This window comes from Sinohyriopsis cumingii, chromosome 11, assembly GCF_028554795.1.
Source record: "Sinohyriopsis cumingii isolate HCF-2022 chromosome 11, ASM2855479v2, whole genome shotgun sequence".
NCBI lineage: Eukaryota > Metazoa > Mollusca > Bivalvia > Unionida > Unionidae > Sinohyriopsis > Sinohyriopsis cumingii.
In genome coordinates this window covers 63,156,477-63,170,370 of record NC_142971.1, presented here as the reverse complement: position 1 = coordinate 63,170,370, position 13,894 = coordinate 63,156,477, and the positions used below count along the sequence as shown (strand labels likewise).

At 33.7% G+C, this 13,894-nt stretch overlaps 1 pseudogene; it reads left to right on the top strand.

Annotated features, from left to right (window-relative positions):
* Positions 1 to 5,395: 5,395 nt before the first annotated feature.
* On the top strand, positions 5,396 to 13,580 carry LOC149788567 (S-methylmethionine--homocysteine S-methyltransferase BHMT2-like; annotated as a pseudogene).
* Positions 13,581 to 13,894: the final 314 nt, after the last annotated feature.

The following is a 13,894-nucleotide window of genomic DNA, read 5'->3' as shown; positions in this document are numbered from 1 at the left end:
TATATCTTTCATGTTTAAAGTTCTAATTTCTCATACTTTTAATCCCTACCAACACACACACACACACTTAAACAAAATGATCGACAATGAACACGTATACTGACTATCTTTCTGTTTCCTTTTTATCCTTCTATGTTATACTAATTTAAGCCTCTAAGTTGTTTGCTAGATAGCACCGAGTAAGTTTTAGAACTGAATAAGTAAAGTTCGAATCCCAAGTTAACCTTAAATTACAAGCTTTTTTAAGTAGATCTGCATACAAATTGATATAAATATTTCTTAAAAACGATAAACTCATTCCATATTTAAATAATTTAAGTTCATTCGCAAACTTCTGAGACCCTTCTATGAACTAATGATTAATGCCCGTCGTGCAGGACGTATCAAATAACTGGCTATCGCGCGATCCCTGCATCAATTACAAATACTTTTGTTTCTAACATTTTTTGTTTGTTTTTGTTGTTGTTGTTGTTTTTGTAAAGAAAAACGATAATTGTAAGCCTGAAAGAGAATACACAGTGAAAATCCTTTAATCGAATGAAATATTAATTATTACAAAATAATCTTAAAGTTCTCGTTCATAATAGAAACATTCGTCCTCTAGAGTCAAACCCGACATCGGTATGATATGTTAATCAGTTATATAAATCTACTATCTGATGCCTGTAATCAAACTTTATTTTATTTATATATGTAGCTGTATCGTGCATTGTCTTATCAATGCGAACTTATATTTATATATAAAATACTGCAAAGCAACCATTTGAAATGCAGCAACTGTCATCAGAACATTCTGTTTAAAATAATGGTAATTTTGGACACACGGGATACTATCCATCTGTTTTCATTACTCGCGATATATTAGCCTATTCCGCGCAAGCTTTGAAAAGATCTCATGTTTATGCATCCGACTGTGGAAAACGAATACATTACTTTGGACATTTTCAGTCAGCATTTATGCCGAAAAGTAGGTCAGGTTTATAAATGGTTTTACTAAATTCGATGAAATAGTGCCACTAAATGGCAATAGAGATAGTAAGCAAACTAATTCACTTTTTTATTCCAAATTAGTGAGAGTAAAACATTTTATATAGAAAAAATAAATTATTAAGTTGAAGAGAAACAACAAGATGCATTATTGTTCTAATGTAAACATTTCTATATTTCAAATCATGTATTTGTTTGTATTATTCTAAAAGAGAAATATTCAATAGGTTTTTCTGAGTTACAGTTCAAGAAGGTCATGGGGTGGGTCTTCGTGTTGACCTTTAGAAATCACATTTTGATATGCATCTAGAACAGAAATGTGGAATATTTTTGTACACTTTATGAATATTACTTACCTAAATTAAAAGACAATCGATCTTTCTTGATACAGATTGTAATTTCGGCCAAAACCAACACGTGAGCCAATATTTACAGAAATGACTTTTCGTTGTACAATATAGTTCGACGCGCTGAATAGGCCGACACGTTGGGTATATATGGGCATGGCTTTCATAACTTTTTAAAAAAATGATTTAATAAGTAAAACTGCGTGTGATTTGAAGAAAAAAGATAGAAGCTGTGAAATGGTTTGTATTCATCTACTTCGACAATCACCTGGTCCCAGTTTCACTAAACATCTAAAAATTTATTCTTCAAATTGAGATTTTTTAAACCAAATATCCCACCTCTCTCGTCATTGCTAGATCTCAGTGATGAATTTAAGCAGGCATCCATTATTAAAATTTAGTCATAATAGCCTATTCTGTATCGTTAGCCTGATTGTGTTTGTGGCTAAAAATAGCTTTGATTAAAATAGCGGTTTTCTCCTTAAACTTGAAACTGCATTTTCTAACAACGTGAACGATGATTAAAAGCTTAATGGAGATATAATTAAAATCACTGCATATACTTTATCAATTAGCTGGGAAAGAATAAATCATTAGCATAAATACCAATAATACTTAAATGTACGGTTAATAGCATAGATACCAGTATTACTAAATGTGCGGTTAATAGCAATACTATCAATATTACTAACTGCGTGATTAATAGCAATACTTTCAGTATTACTAACTGTGCGGTTAATAGCAATACTATCAGTATTACTGTGTGATTAATATCATAATATTACTGAATTTGGGTTGATATCATAAATATGCATTAAATGAATATAATTTTCTATAGTGTACGATAAATAGGTTACATTTTATACATGTCAGTTTCTACATTCAGACCTTTCATAACATCCCACATAATCGACTCATTTGTATTGGTTGTCAGAAAACACGGCTGTAGCTTCTAAAAAAAGACACTAATTTCACTTCTCGTATAATGGGAACTGCTTCGCCTGCTCATTTGGTGTTTTGTTTATGAGTTTGTTCGTCTGCTTCTCGCTGTTTTTTAAACTGACTTTTGTGTGTGACAAATTCGCCATTGACTAGAAGAAAAAAAAGCTAATCTCACCGAAGTTATATATATTTGAATGGAACGCTACAGGCTGAAAAGTAAATTTTTTTTTATTTGCACTACTCATTTGGTCAAACCTTTGAGCAGCCGGCCTTTTATATAATAAATTATACCTACCTTATATGATCAACATATGCCGACCCTGGCCGAGATATCAGCTATATGATCGACATATGCCACTCCTGGAAAAGATATCAGCTATATGATCAAGATATGCCAACCCTCGACGAGATATCAGTTATGTGGTCGATATATGCCACCCCTTTCCAAGATATCAGCCATATGATCGACATATGCCACCCCTTTCCAAGATATCAGATATATGATCGACATATGCCACCCCTAGCCGAGATATCAGCTATATGATTGACATATGCCACCCATGGCGGAGATATCAGCCATATGATTGACATATACCACCCCTAGCCGAGATATCAGCTATATGATCAAGATATGCCAAACCTGGCCGAGATATCAGTCATGTGATCGATATATGCCACCCCTTTCCAAGATATCAGCTATATGATCGGCATATGCCACCCTTGGCCGAGATATCAGTTATATGATTGTCATTTGCATTCGACGTCGTGCCCCGAAAGCTGTTTAGATGAATTCACACATCACTCGCAATTGCTTTTTACAAGGACATACAAAGGTCAGAAGTAATCCGAATATATTGCTTACATTTAGAAATTATATTATATTATATTATATTATATTATATATATATATATATATATATATATATATATATATATATATATATATATATATATATATATATATATATATATATATATATATATATATATGTGTGTGTGTGTGTGTGTGTGTGTGTGTGTGTGTGTAACAGTCACGTGAAATTTTTTAGATTCCATACAATAGCTGCTTTTCTTACTATTATCAAATACACAACGTTTTGATTACTATCTACCATATCAACTTGTGATTGCTATCCAACACGCCTTTTCCTGATTATTAACCAACACCTAGCTTTTTATTACTATCAAACACCCACATTTTATATACCAACTATAACGTCCTTTTGCAGGACTGTCCAATATGCAGTTCAGAGGCTGAAAACCCAACACTGATTAACCGATATAAAGGGTATGCTTTTTTAAATACAGGCTATATTAATATACATACAAACACGCAAGCAAGGCAAGGGTAACTAGTGTATGTAGGCCCATTATGGAAGTGCTCTACAATTTCATATTTTGCTTAGGGCTATATTTTAAAAGTAAATGAATTTCCAATGATTGCCTCACTGGTTATTCTAGCTTTTTTAAAAAGATTTTGCATATGGGAGTGCTCTGCAAATATTTTGAACTGCCGAGAAAGTGATAGGTGTAAGGTGAAGTTATTTACATTAGCAACATGCACAATGGAGAGAATATTGACATACATCTATGTTACTTTCATGTACTATGGCTAATACTTCTGACGATAGTGTATTAGTAGAAACTGGTCACGATCTAAGCACACAGCTAACCGAAATGGTTGATTGCATGTGCTCGAAAAATCATCCTGAATTAGTCTAAAGTGCAATATCTTTAACAGTTTTTAAAATAGGAAAAACAAATGTTGCCAGACTTGACAATACCAGCTTCTGAAAGTGAAATAAATAAATTACCAAATATATAAAATGTAACAAATATTATAGCCTGTTTTTTTATAATTTACCTCTGAAGCCCAGCAGGTGAAAATAACTAGCAATCTTATAGGCGAAAACCTGAAGTAAGGCCAAGTTGTATACTCTATAACCCATATTACACCCATCAATCATGTACGCAAATAAAAAGAATTAAAAGTTCTTTAACAACACCTAAGATACACAATGTAATTCTTAAATAGTACGTATAATCAGTGAGAAAAACCGGGGAAATTCTCATTCTTTAAACATCTTACCGTATGCAAAATGCAAAACTGTAGAGCGCCACCATATCTTAAACATTATTTAAAGAACCTTTTAATTTTTAATTCCCTGTATATGTGTATAATAGGATGGAGTCGTTTGGGTTATAGAATACAGCTTGGCAATTCTCCGTAAATGTATGTATGTATGTATGTATGTATGTATGTATGTATGTATGTATGTATGTATGTATGTATGTCAGCTTCCAAAAATATACTGTTGCGGAAGTGTTTGAATACAAAACATATGGCAAGTAACGTGACGACAGTGCACTGAAATTGCCCTTCTGAAAGCAGTTAACGACATTCTCTCTGCTTATAGTCCACACCTTCTTACACCTGTGTACATCATTAGACGTAGTAGACCATGCTATATTACTTCACTGTTTACAGCATGTATTTGGTATTCACGATGCACCCTTACTATGGTTCAAGTCCTTTCAAGTCCACAACACATAAATTGTATCAGTAAATGGAAAGCTTTCAAGCCCAGTTGATATATGTTTTGGTGTTTCACAATGTTCTGTTCTCGGTCCCGTTTTCATCATTCTATACTCAGCCATTTTCAGGTCTCATATAGCTACATCCAGTGTCCCACCAACGACACTCAAATATACCAATCAAGCTGCACAATCTGAAGTTGAGGTTACTATTCAAGGCCTTGAGTGTTGCATTTCTGATGTGAAATCATGGATGACATGTAACAAGCTTCGTTGAATGATAAAGCCATCCCGAGCCAGAACTCCATCACTATGCTGAAAATTCCTTTCCCTGGTATTTCTGCCATGCCTTAATTTAATTTTTGACCGGGTCTTAGGTAATGGATCGACACAGTCTACCATGATTCTAATAAATTGTTCGTCAAAAGCAGGAATATGCTGCAAATGTGCCTTATGTATCTTTGACTGAGTTTTCCTACCATTAGACGAAAGTGACAAGATGTACAGTATTTAAAATCATGATTTTTAATTTTCGGCCAAAGAAAATGATTCCTGATCATATGATAAGTCTTATTGATCACTAAATGACCAGCAAAAGGAATTTCATGGGCTATACCAAGAATTTCCTGTCTGTACTACTTAGGAACAATAATTTGATAGCTCACTGACCACTTGTCACAAGCGAGAACCTCAAGTGATTTCCGTTTCGTCATAAGAATCCCGTTTTAAACAAAATAACAAACAGGTATTTATGTGGCTTCAGTTTCGCTAATAGCCCTCTGAAACAAACAGGAGAACTCATGATCTAGGTCCTGTTCGATAGTGAGTCATTGTTGTTTTTAACCCTGATTATAATAAAGAGACTGGGTAGTAAAAAGAGGATCATTGTGATCGATACATACTGTTTGATCAATACGAGGAGCAAAAGTGACCTCATCAAAAGCCTGACCAATAATTGCTTTAGCTATATGAATACTTTCCTGATCAACATCATTCTCAAGAGCGTTGTTTGCCATAGTTCTATTAACTGCTGAGTATAAATCAGTGATTTCATTTAGTTTTGTTTTCAATAAATCCCAATTCTTTCTCTCTTTATCTGAGGAAAAAAATGATACATTCTGATATTTAAATAGAGCAAAATGAAAACGGGTTTAAAATGAAACAATCTGAACATTCTCTGTACGAAGATAATGAGGATACAATACAAACACAAGAAAATATATAAGTGTTACACATGCTGGTGACATCGATAATTAAGGTCTAAGACAATTGGGTGCGGGACAAAAAAAATGTAGATCATAAAGATATTAGATTGAAGGGGGTGATGTGGATTTTTAACGTAGCTTTAACAATTTTTCAGTCATATCGCTACGATGTATGCATTGTGGCATGGCCACCCAGTCACATTACCCTGACACCAGGCCTACCAGTCGCAACAATAACCTCTTAAAGCTGAGCGCCTACCGAGGCAGCTGGAAGTACCATTTTTATAAGTCTTTGGTATGACTCGGCCGGGGTTTAAACCTGCTACCTCCCGCACCCAATGCGGTGGCTCTAACTACTAGGCCAAGGAGCGGTCATTAAATTAAAGGAATTATTAAAAAATTATGGTTACAACGCAGGCTCTACATATCTAAGCAAATAAGGAGGAGATGTACTTATAAATATTAATGGTGAACTAAACTTCAAATGGATAGGAAGATAATGTGATACAGTTGAGATGAGGATGATGTCACTTTACTTACTTAGGCGTTAGAATGTTGCTATGAAGTATCGATGATTAAAGATGTAAATAAAGTAACAATTAGAATGAAATTTTTTTGGTCAATATTAATTTTTAGTATGTTTCTAAATTGGATTTGCTGGATATTTTGTGATTACTGTATATATTGCGAGCGTCCTAATAGAGGACTATCATTATCAGCGTCTTTCGTTTCTATAAGAATTATAATCACTTTGATTTCTCTTTTTTGTCTCTCTGTTACAAATAATTATCAGCCGTTTAAATACTATTTTACCTCGGTATTAATGGTATGTCATAAGCCCAGTTTATATGAGTCAGTGACATTTCTAAAATTGTTGTTGTAACGGCAACACTGATTTTCATAACTATGTCACTCCATCAAAACATGCGTTTACTATCAGCAGCATAATCTAAATTTCACTTTTGAATCTGTTATTGAGTTCCGGAATCTTATCTTGTCGTGACTTTGATACTGTTAGTGTTCCAGATAACTATGAACAGTGATTGCTACTGTGGAAATATATTTGTATAGATTATGTTTTGTACCTAAAATACAGAATACACGAGACGTTATACTTTCGGATTTAACATCACAATTCATTTGTTCATCAAATCAGATCTTACAGAAATAAGTTTGTCAATCCAAATGGTGTATATGTAATATTTGTATATTTAAATGTCCACTACTAGCAATCAATACAACGAAATTGTAATATTTAAGGTTCTGTTCGGTTTTCAGCTTTCTTAGAATCAACTGCAAATTTATGAATGACATCTCCTTGATGTTATTTATTACCCTACTAGGACATACTGACATAGGACTTGTCTTAGCTTTAATGAAACGCCAACCACTTAGGCTTCATTTCTAGTTAAATAACTTTGCAATTTTTATTATATCTATCTATTTTGAAACTCCTGGTACATGATTTTTCATTTTTATAATTCTTATTCACGGCTGTAATGCGTACGAAAGATTTTTAGTTAGGTTTGACCTAACAAATTTGTCCTCTCAAGTTATCGAAACACAACATCAAATACATTTGTAGACTGACATTAACACAAGAACATATGAAATAAAAATCCGAAATTGGAATGATTCAATTGCTCAGTTATCATCATATATACAAGCATGCGGCGCTAACACACATTTTCTCCTACTTACTACCTGACATTTAATAAATTTCCCACATCGTAAAAGAACCCACCTGACCGACCCATCCAAAGGCAAATAACCCCAAACTTGTAGACAGATTGTTTTATTAGAAACTTCACGAACATCTATTTATAGATACGATGCTATCCACAAGTACTATTTATTATTAACTTAAAATAAAAACTATACCCGTGTACAAAAATTAGCTCTCTAAAATCCGGTTTACATGTGATCACTACAATTGACAGTCATGAATAAAAATTATGCACAGTATAAATACAGTCAAGTACCAAAGTTACGCAAAATATAGATATATATAAATCTAATTTATTGTCCCAATTATTTATATCTGTGTAAGGAAATGGACTATCCAGGTCGTAGCAATGTTGTTTAACATACTTGTCTTTGTCTTGCTGAGTATAGTATACGACGTCAGTCATTTTAAAAGGTACAAAAATATCCAGGATACTTTTTGATAATTTGTCTGTAGATATTATCAACAAGCCATATGTATTTGACAACACGATTCATATGAAGCAATAACGATATCATTTTCTAGAACGTCACATGTTTACTTAATGGAATTTACTGAGGCTGAATATAAAATAATTAATTCCTAAACTGATTCACTAAGTGCGGTTTTTAATTGAGCTTTACTTTCCATACATTCTTCCTTTTCTTTCTAATTATCTTGAATTGGTCTTGCCAAATTTACGTGATCTGCGTACAAATTCGTTTGTTTATCCGCCTCGAATACATAATGTATTCCTTCCTTGTACGGCACTGTTTAACAATCTTACTCGTAAAGCAATTGCTGTTTGTGTTAAAGTTATTACAGTTAAATATAATATGTAAATCTGTTTTTTCTTAAATATGACAAGATTTATTGTGTTGTTTGAAATCAATTTTGTTTTATCCTCTTGTCTGATATTTTGAAATACAGCTCGCTTTTATTACACTTTAATCAAACCCAAAGTTCTAAACATTGATACATTATCTGCTTTAGCTTTCATGTTAAACTTGTGAAATATTGAAATCACCTCCAGAAGAGCTTCTGATTTTATTACAGCACAACTGGTGCCATTATTTACGACAGAACGGCTAAAGGCTCATCTTCTCCACTATTAATATAAGTCTGCTTGCGCGAGAAAGTTAGAGCATATAGATATAAGGAATTCAAAAGTTAATCATTTTGGCAAAAAATCATGAATTAAATATTTGTTTCAAATAATAAAATGGCGACGAAGTTTGTAAGAATGGTGTTCATTTATTAATTTACTGATGCACATGTATGCCCTCTATCTAAGTCATACTCATTTTTATCAAAAGGTCAATGTCACTGTAAGCCAAAAAAAAAAAATGATTTGGCGAGCTCATGTTGTAGTTCTACATGGACAGGACAGATGATAAACAACGCATTTGTCTACTTCTAGCGTTCTTAGAGAGGTTAAGGAGAGGCGAGAACCTCGTTATCGGAGAGGGATACATGTTCGAATTTGAGAGAAGATATCTTAAAGCGGGAACCTTTGTACCGGAAGTTGTTATCGATCAACCATATTTAGTTCAACAACTTCATGAGGAGTTCGTACATGCCGGAAGCGATGTTGTACTTACATTTACGGTAATAACTGTATGTGTGGTACATCGGAGTCTAGGGAAAATAACAAAACATTAAATTATAATTATTTCATATTCGTTTTAAGTGGTTGTATCTTTACTTTATCTCTCCTCTAAAACACAAGTTTGGCATACACTTGCGTTAAAGGATTGTCAATTTAAAAAAAGCCAAAATCAATGCACTATATAGCAGGAGTAAACCATAATAATAATACGAGTATTACCAAAGAATTGTTTGAAACATAAGTACATTCTCAACTGAGGGTTAAACCCAATTAATTATGTTTACGGGTTGTTAATACAAGTAAAATATAAGTCATTGCTGTATGAATCTACACATAAATAATACTTGTAGTGTTTGGATAGATGTTGGTATGCAGTAAGACTGTTATCCCTCTCTTGTTATGTATCAATAGATCTACCTAACTACCTACATATGTATCGATGTGTTTAAGGATGAGATCAGGTCTGTAAAGGTCAATCAATGGCAATTCCAAATTCTATGGCTATCGTAAAAGTTGGGATTTCTATTCCAGTATTATGCACATAGACAGCAACTTAAACTGATTGGCAGAGAAGATGAATTGGAACAGATTAATTTAAAAGCGTTAGAAAATGCACGTGAGGTGGCTGACAGAACTGGTACATTAATGGCTGGAAACATCTGCAACAGCACAGTATATGAAAGAGGGAACCCTTAAAAAGAGCGGAATGTAGAGGAAATCTTTAAGGTGTTCATTATAATCTCTCTCTCTCTCTCTCTCTCTCTCTCTCACTCTCTCTCTCTCTCTCTGTGCTTGTGTATGGTGTCTATATTTACAGTACATTTCCATATATGTATCGCAGCAAATGTACAATCAGCATCATCGTACTATATCATAACATGGACAACATTCATGTAATATGTAACCCTCAGTAAATTCCATCAAGTAAAGAGATGATCTGTCTATAAAAATGATATTGTTATTGCTTGATATGAGCATCAACAGTTGCATTCGGTAATGTCTACAAATATTTATATTTTCGGTGAAAGCCATACAAGTTTAGTTAATGATGTACATACAGTACATAACACAAATACTATTTTTTATTCAGGAGCAAACTGAATGGGCAGTTAGGGGTGGACCGGACTTCATTGTAGATGAAACCTTTGGAGATTACGGGGAAGCGAAGCTATTGCTTGACTCTATGGAAATGGTAGATTTTCTTCATTGTGCATTTTCTTTGCAAACATCAGTTGCTTGTAGTTCTTGTTTATTTTGCTTTTAATTTGTATGCATCTGAAAGTTATGATTTTTGTATTATAGCGTTCATGAACATTTGAGGAAAAAATGGACGCTTAAATTTGTTAATAAATTTGTAAATAGCTGATAACAGTATAGGAACAATCTTTAGCACTCGTTTAAAAATTGCCAAGCAGCATTTTGAAAGCTTTCCATTAATTTTTATATCAATCATCTTTGCGCATTTTATCAATTGCTATTAGCGATCCTAGGTTTAATTCAGAATGCAGACGTTTGCAAGACTTTTAATAAGTACTTTCCAGAAACAAATTACGAAATTTGTAAAATTTTGATAAAGTTTGAATAATTTGCGTGTTAATATATAACAAATTTTCATCTGGATCAATGCTGGCGAAAGGTGTCCGACACAGCATATAATGCAGTGCGGTGATTTAAAAGTTCATCTCATATGTTGTACACATTGTGTATTCATGACGGCGCAGATACTGATGAGAGGTATATTAGAAAGAAAAGCTCTGAGAAAAAGACTGTTGCTGAGCGAGCACAAACGCATGTCGGTTCCGGTGATCCAAATCAGGACTGCAGAAAAGCAATGTAAACATTTTATTGTAATTATCGCAATCTCCATCAGTTTTGGGAGAATATGTTATTTGCTCATCATTGGGGAGTTGGGTTCTGGGAGGGGGGTCTTTTTTTGAAGACGCTGGGATTTAATCCCAAAACACGCAATCGCTATATCTCGAGCTTTTTGGGCAAGTTTTCATTTGATGGAAAGACCACAGATTTCGAGATTGCACTATTCTGAAGACCAATATACAGGGTACGAACCATGCCTATAAGAAAACACAAGGTGCTGGCGTGTCTTGAAAACGAATAAAATTTAATGCATTGAATTTGTTTCCAATTTTACAACAGAAAATTTGGAACGCTGATTAATAACATTTTATTCAAGGTCTTCCAGCTGTAACTACCCTTTCCCCGCCCTTGATTGACCTCACATACAATGGAGCTTAATTTGTTAAAGTTTGCCAGGATTTAGAGACGGCTGGTGCTTCAGTTGACTGCGGTCGCGGACCGGCCACAATGTTACCGACCTTAAGGGAAATATGGAAAGCGTGCAAGGTAATGGTATAACACATATGCTGTACGAGATTCTGTTAAACGTTCATTTTTCTTCAACTTACATTTCACAGAATGCAATCGAACCTATATTTCATAACTTTATTTTACGTATGGTTTAAAATCGGCAGGATAGCACACACATCCTGGTCGTTATTTTATCGTTTGAGATATATATATATATATATATATATATATATATATATATATATATATATATATATATATATATATATATATATATATATATATATATATATATATATATATATATATATATAAATCTCTGCATTTAAGTGAATGTAATTGAACTAGTATTTAATAATCAACTTTTATACAAAATTGTACAATACTAAATGATTTTCATGGATGGCAAGAAAGTATCTGTAAAGTGAATCGTTCTGGAAAGAGCTGTTTTCTCTTTCAGAGAGAGAGAGAGAGAGAGAGAGAGACAGATAGACAGACAGACTGGTACTCAACAATATCAATATGACGTATATCTGAAATCAATGCTATTTCACATCTGTATTTGTGCTTTTTCTTTTCCAAACAAGGTTCGATTGCAGCACTTCCGTTGCCCAGTCGAACTTCAGAGAAGGAACAAACATCCTTTTCCTTAACCATTCCAGGAACCGGTAAGACTTACAAGTAGGAAAATTGGAACCGTTCAGCCAGTTTATACTCTCTAGCAGACATCCTGTTTCAGTGAAGACCGTTTCCGTAAGATCCCGGCATAATTAGATCTGTGAAGTTGTCAATGAATTTGTTATACTAAACGCTGTTGAGTGCAAGATTTTAAAATGTACAGGTTTAAGTTTGATCTTCTAAGTTGTTTTCTATTCATGATAAGTTGATATGTATATTCCAGCTGATACGTATAGACTGGTATTTGAGTATTCATGGAAAAAATACTACGTTGTAAGACAGAGGAAAGGACAGCAAACTAATTCTCTGTCTTGTGTAGGAATTTCGTCAAAACTGCTTATTGTCGTGAAACTGATTCTAGATCCGAGACATTTTAGTAGTATGTTAAATTTAGTATTGGGTTTACCGCTTAAATGTCTTATAACTGACCGCACGCGATAAATGAAATGAGTTTCATAATCAGTCATTTGTATTACAGTTTTGTGATAAATCAAAGAAACGAACACAACGTTCAAGGAAATACGCCGTTTAAAGTTCACGTGCCTCTCCTTCAGAAACATTCTTGCGTCCAGTATTTGAATGGTCTTAATGGTAAAGTCTGTTTCTGAAGTACATAGAGCTTGGCAATGCGTAGAACATTCATGATACTCTTCGGAAATCTAGTTTGTTTTATTATTAAACCCACATTTAAACAAGCGGGAGCTTCCATATGTCCGTCCTTGAGTATGTCCATCCAACCATCATGTCCAGACTCTATCTCATTATTGAGATCATACATACAGTGTAAATCTTAGAATGACAGTGTGTCACTAGCCAAAATATAGGATGTTGTGACATACATTCCATTTATTGTTATTTTCTTCTTCTTCTTCTTCCAGCTGTTATAAAACACTGACTCGTGTAACAGCTGTGTTTTATTTACTTTTTTATTTTTTTAATTGTTGAAGTTGTTTATTTATTTTTATTTCAGAAAGGAAAGTTTTCCCTGTTGACTTGCCGGCGGTCTATGTAGCCGTTGGGAAATTCAACAATTCGCGGAAGAATGCAAGAATATTGGTATTCAGTATGTTGGCCTGTGTTGCGGTAACGCCTCGCATTATCTCAGGACTGTTGCCGAGGTATACGGGAAGAACCCACCAGCTAGCAAGTTTTCCACAGAAATGGACAAACATTTCATATTTGGAAAGAAAATGGAAACTAATACTTATGATACGGAACATGTCATAGCCCAAATAGCTAATTACTAGGCTATTAATTATCAAATGCATCAGTAAGAATTGATATTACTACGTATTTTGAATCCCAGGCGCAAACAGTTGATAGCTGAACATCAACGTTATGATTGTGTTGAAATAGGAAGCTGTATGTACCACGTGACCAAACAGTTCGGAGCAAAATCAAATAGGTGTTTTTGAAACAAAGTGCCAGTTTTGTTAACCATATTGATGTAACAAAATAAGAAATAAAAAATTATATTTAATACTTACCACTCAGATCATTCGCAAATGGAACTGATGACACAAATGTATCTGTCATAATTAAATAGATGAAAAGAGCACAA